Source organism: Rhododendron vialii, chromosome 12a, assembly GCF_030253575.1.
Source record: "Rhododendron vialii isolate Sample 1 chromosome 12a, ASM3025357v1".
Classification (NCBI taxonomy): Eukaryota; Viridiplantae; Streptophyta; class Magnoliopsida; order Ericales; family Ericaceae; genus Rhododendron; species Rhododendron vialii.
The window spans coordinates 24464364-24470430 of record NC_080568.1 but is presented as its reverse complement, the minus strand read 5'-3'; the positions used below and the strand labels follow the sequence as shown (position 1 = coordinate 24470430).

Genomic DNA, 6067 nt, shown 5'->3' with positions numbered 1-6067 from the left:
TCACGACGAGGAGAACAACCCCTTGACAATGACCTGCCAACTAAAGCCTGAAAAGGGAGAAAACAAGGTTGCCTCCAAGACCAAACCCAACCTCAAACATAGTTCTTACAGAGCCTCAAACAAAACCCAGAAAAAGATACACAAGCAAGGCCACATGAACAATGCGGAAGAAACATAGGTCTCCCTACAATAGAAGAACCAAAGGTTTGAGCCACCCATCTGATACACCATAACCAGAAATTCTAGCAATGAGTACAGGCCTCCCCACTTGTATGTTTGCAGCAGAAGATAGCATAGGCATCAGTAGCAATGAAAGCCTTTTCACATGATCATTTGCAGCAGTAGTAGAAACGACCCATACTTCTGGATCAGGCGAGCAGACATAAACAAGGAGCGAGAGCAAAACAGTTACATGGGCAGAAAGTAGCAGCAACCAGCGGACCATGGCATATCAAATACATGAAAAAAGCAAGAGCCCCTGAATCTAAAGCCGCTTGACGTTCCAAGCCAGTTCCAACAATGCACTTCTCGGACTGAAATACACTGCCCATACTCTTGGAAGCCAACATCCCATCAAAACAAGATACAAACCCACAAAAACTGCCTCCTCGCCCCTCTGATCACACCCCTTAACCCAAGAAAACAGACACAATTAAAGGCAGACGCCATCACCCACTTATAACAACAATCAGACCCAGCCAACTTGGAACACTCACACCCCACACATTGCAATAACCCATAAGGCCACTTCAATCTTAATTAGTTCAGACACATACCAGAATATATAGTTTCAGTGTACTTAAAATACATCTAAGAAAAAGCCTCCTCTCTTTTTTCTTTTTCTTTTTTAATGTTTTTATCCACTTACACTGGATTAAGATTTAATTGAAACTTTATTTTATGGTTAAGATTTATTCTAAGTCCATCCTCGCCCCAATTTAATGAACTCAAATGAAATCAAAGTAAGCCTTATGTGCCAATGAATTGGGGTATTAGGAGATAGGATTATGAACTTAAAAATCATTAGTTCCCAATTATTCAGAGTGCCATATCAGTTTGATGAGCTGAGAGATCTTTTAAGATTCCTAAGGATGCTCCACATGAACGTGGAAACGGTAAACAAAATTATACCAGTTACTGTGTGGCCCGTCTCTTCCGGCCCGAGTCCTTCCTTCGTTGGTTCAGTGGTCTCCTAGCCTTCTCCACGCAGCCTGCACAATGAACGCACGACTAAAGACCAGGCCAGGGGTTGTCCTGGCAAGGCCCTCCGGCGTGAGGATGAGTAATGTGCAGAGAGAGTAGGCAAAAGATTATGAGAGAGCATGTAGTAGCATCTACCTCTTTAGGGTTTCCACTGTTAGGTATTTATAGAGTTCCTTCACTTGCTCTCCAAGCACCTGCACGTGCTTTGCGCGGGTCAGGCAGCGTCATCATGACGTCACCAAATAGATCTGGTAACCGTTTTTAGGGCTGAGCTGGCACACCCATGTGCGCTCATGATCATCTTCTGTTATAACCGCTTTTACACGTGGAAAGACATGCATATCAGCGGCTAGCTGTGGTCGGCAGTGGCCTTGCTCTGCGGGTGGCCGAACACGCCTTTGCCGATCGGGCACATGATTGACAGGAGAGGACAGTCACAAGTGACCCGTTGTGGAAGGTGGCCGAACACGACTCTTGCCGATCCTGACTTACGACCGGCAGGAGAATAATTGTTGCACAAGGATCCAACGACAGATGTGGCCGAACACGGATCAGTCTTCCGCCGAGCCTGGACCGGTATAGAACGGCGATGAACAGCAGGGATGGTAGCCGTGCTCAACGACCGGGCTCAGCACAGATTTTGTTTGGTTCGTTCTATAGCGAACTCTCATGTTCGGCCTTCTACAGTTACAATGGCATACTTTAGCCCAAGATTCACCAGCAAGTTCACCAAAAGCGCGGCAAACACCACACCGCAGAAGTTCGCTGAAATAGCAGACCAGAAATGCATATCGAGAATGGAAGCTATGATAGCTCCAGTCCACGCTCCTGTCCCAGGGAATGGCACAGCCACAAACAGCATCAAACCAAGCCATTGAAACTCTTCCACGGGGCCTGCCTTTTCCTTGGCCTTCTCAAATAATAGCTCAAGCAAACGAGATGCAGAAGGGTTCTTCCTCGAAAGGAAGGTTGCAAATTTCTTCAAATAGAGTACAATGAAGGGCACAGGAACCATGTTCCTGCAATTGTGGCCCCAAGATTAGTTACACTCATGCTCACCAACCCATCAACATTCCAAAAACTGAAGTAACGGCTTCTCAATTGTCAGATGGATGACCACAGCAAATTAGCAAGAAAATTTGTGACTTTGTTCACCAAAAATTTATTTAGTAGGTCATGAAGATAGAACAGGAAATTTGATCAAAGAAAGTCCACTAAAAACTTGGACCACTTCTTATTCAACTGTGTTTTTCACATAATCACTCCCTTAACTAATTAACAGGAAGTTGAAGAAGGCAACGTCATCAAACTATATGTGTCAGCAAATTGAGGAGTTCATTTCTTCAAAATCACTACAATCACATTTATTTTGATAAATCTTCAATACGCGCTCACCTACAATAAGCAATATTATGAGGTTTTATAGTGGATGATATGCTACCAAGGATTGTAACACGTATCACCAAAAAAGCTCTTAGTTCTGAGGGGGTGTGGTTATGTTATAAGCCCTGCGATTTTAGGGCATGAGACTTTTCTGGTGAAAAATAGTTATGAGATTCGTAGTAGTTTTTTAATGACATTTTGATTTTGACGTAGTTGCAAACACAACTACTTCATCCTCAAGTTGATTGACAGCAAGGACTACAAAAGAGCTCTTACTGGAGGACCTTGGATGATAGCAAACAACCATCTCACTATCCGAAATGGCACCCTCATTTTAGGCCTTCCTTGGCAATGGCACTCAAAATGCGGATTTGAACCATTTACCTAAGCGACTAAGCTCCTTGTTGAGTACTTACAGTGAGGTACTTCTCTCTAGGTAACCCATATCAACTAGACTAGGTAAGTGAACTGGCTATGCAAACTACATAATAGGACCGTCAAGATTTGGTCCAAATTTTTAAAGGACATTGAAAAATGTATCTATGCATCTACATAATAGGATCGTCAAGATTCGGTCACATACCCCGGAACTTTGAAAGTTTAATGTTTAATTGTTCCTTATTTTACCCAAAAACATGCGAAGGAAAAGCAAACCGGTCAACAACATTTCATCTAAAAATTGGGGACGACCCCTTCCTTACATGTAGCTCAAGATTTTAAAATTGGATAAGAAAATCTCATTGTAAGACTTTATCTCACATTGCTCACCTAAGCCACCCTAACTTGATTAATATAATTTAGAGGCTACTCCACTTATTGCCAACTGGTTCTAGGTTAAAAACCCTCCAAGAGCTCAAACAATAAATCTAACATGGTATCAGAGCTAATTGGGTGGCCTCACCTCACGTGGTCTGGTCTCTATCACCTGAGTCAAATCGGTCTCCTCAATTCATACATTCACGTGCATCTGGGCTGCACTTGAGGGGAGTGTAAAACTTTATCTCACATCGCTCACCTAAGTCACTCAAGCTTGGTTAATATAGTCTACCGGCTACCTTACCTATTACCAATTGATTTTAGGTTGAAACTCTTCAAGAAAACTAACACCCATCTTCATCGGCTTATTTGTACGGATGGACCCCAAAGTATTTTTGAAATGTCAATTTCGTCCCTATTATACAAAACGCGTCTATTGAGTCCCCAATGTTAACAATCCGCGTTTACAAGGTCCTTGGGCCAAACTCGGTTATATGTTGCCATAAAAGACGAGGGCATTATAGTCAAACCCCCACAATCCCCACTTTCCCCTTGATTCATTTCCCCACCGTCCCCGTCATCAACCTGTAAGCCTCCAAACCCACCCTCACCGAGCAAAGCAAACGCGCCGCTCCACCATCGGGTTCTTCCAGATCACCAACCATGGTGCCCCCCTCCACAACATCCGACGCACACTCGCCGCCGTCAAGTTCTTCAACAAGCGCTGTTAAAAAAAAATTGTTCTTGAACATGCAAACCCAAAACATTAATGGATCTAGAAATTGAGAAAAGAACAGGGAACTCAACAAATTTCATGCCCAATTCATCCCCGCAATTCCTCTGATTTTTTCTTCCACTCTCCAATGAAAATTCAGAGGAATCGGCCTATTACACCCGCTCTGGGTTTGGATTCCAAGGAAAAAAGCCGAGAGGAAACTTTGTTGAAGAAAAAAAAAATGTTGTGCAGAATGTTACTACCCGAGGAAGACAAAGATGGGAAATGTTCCGGTTTACTTGAACGTATACAATCTCACTAACATTAATGGCTACGTTTATTGGCTGCCTTAGTGTATATCATTCTGGTGTACAAGGTAAGAAAAAAAATATTGGTTATCTTGGTTGGGTCTAGTGTTTTTTTTTACCGGAATTCTTTATGCTTTGTGAATTGCTGAGAAATTGGAGGAATTCGAAAAGGATCCGGTGCTGGTGACGGTGCTGGTGCAGAATGAGGTTGGGGGCGTTGAAGTTGAAGGTGAAGGTGAAGGTGAAGGTGAAGTTTGGGGAGAAGTGGGTGGATGTGGAGCCGGTGGAGGGTGCGGTTGTTATCAACATTGAGGATATTCTTCAGGTATGCCAGTTTCCAAAAATGACATAGTTTTGTGTGATCTTCTTCTTCTTCTTAGGGTTGATTTTTGGGACCACCGTGGAGGTGGAGAGAAGGGGAAAAGTCTTAAATCGCCATTGATAGCAGAGAGAAAGGGAAAGTGAGGGTTGGAGGGCGTTTGACTATAATGCCCTCATTTTTTACGGCAACAGGTAACAGAGTTTGGCCCAGGGACCTTTTAAACGCGGATTGTTAACATTGGGGACTTAATAGACAAGTTTTGTACAATGAGGACGAAATTGACATTTCGAAAATACTTTGGGGACCATCCGTGCAAATAAGCCCATCTTGAAATTCTTCAGCAAATAAAAAAAATAAAAAAAACTCAATAGGGACAAAAGAGACTAAGAGCATCTCCAGCCTTCACCCATATTTTTCTTCAAATTTGAGTCAAATTTTGGGTAAAAACTCATTTTGGGTAGACACATCTCCAATCATCAAATCCAAATTTTACGCTTCTCCCTCTTTCTCTCTCTCTCTAACTAGCCGTTGGAGAAATGGGTCAAGGCAAAAGTTGTCTCAGATTTGGGCAAAAAATGGGTAAAACCCAAAATGGGGAAGGGTTTGGGTCAAAGATTGGAGAAAGATTTTTGTAGTTTTTGTCCCATTTTTAAATTTGAGTCTTAAAATAGGTCAAGGCTGGAGATGCTCTAACCCAACAACAGCCAAGACCGTCAAGATTAAAGGACTCAGTTGCAACTAGCACCCAACAGGAATAGCCCCACGAAGCTCAATTACCGGAAGTGTAGCCAGGGTCAACACAACAGCCTCATCCGGCCAACTCGAGCCCCGCAACGCGTTCGCAACCTTTAGACCGAAGCCCGAGGCTCTAATGGAGTCAAGAGAAGCAGCTTTGGCATCACCTGATGCAGCAAAACAAGCGAGGGATAGAGATGCCTAGAAGAATATCCAGAAGACGAATTTGACTGGTTTTTCCTCAAAAGGGGATAAAGGCTCGATTTCATTCGTAGAATTGAGAGCCCCATGTAAATAAACTCTTGTTGGAGAGAGAATAAGGGGTTCTTGAGCGATGAGGAGAGGACTCAGATGGGGAGAGGATTGGAATGGGTTTGACTTGAAGAGTAAAACGTTGTTGATTGGGTTGGGTGAGAGCTTGAGATGGGTTGAGTTGTGGGATAATGTGAGCAGTGGTGATGGGTGTGAGAGAGAGGAAGCCATGGATGAGAGAGAGAGAGAGAGAGAGATGTATTGCATTAACCTGAATTTTAGGGCTCTGGTGCGAATTGGCCAGAGGTTTTTGCAGTTCAGGTAGTATTAGAGCATCCGTAATGGGTTTTGGTATTATCATTTTTCTTAATTAATGTGTTAATTATGTGTGTT

The 6067-nt window shown here is 43.2% G+C and overlaps 1 pseudogene; it reads right to left on the bottom strand.

The window, feature by feature from the left end:
- Positions 1 to 1001: 1001 nt before the first annotated feature.
- On the bottom strand, positions 1002 to 6035 carry LOC131309590 (uncharacterized; annotated as a pseudogene).
- Positions 6036 to 6067: the final 32 nt, after the last annotated feature.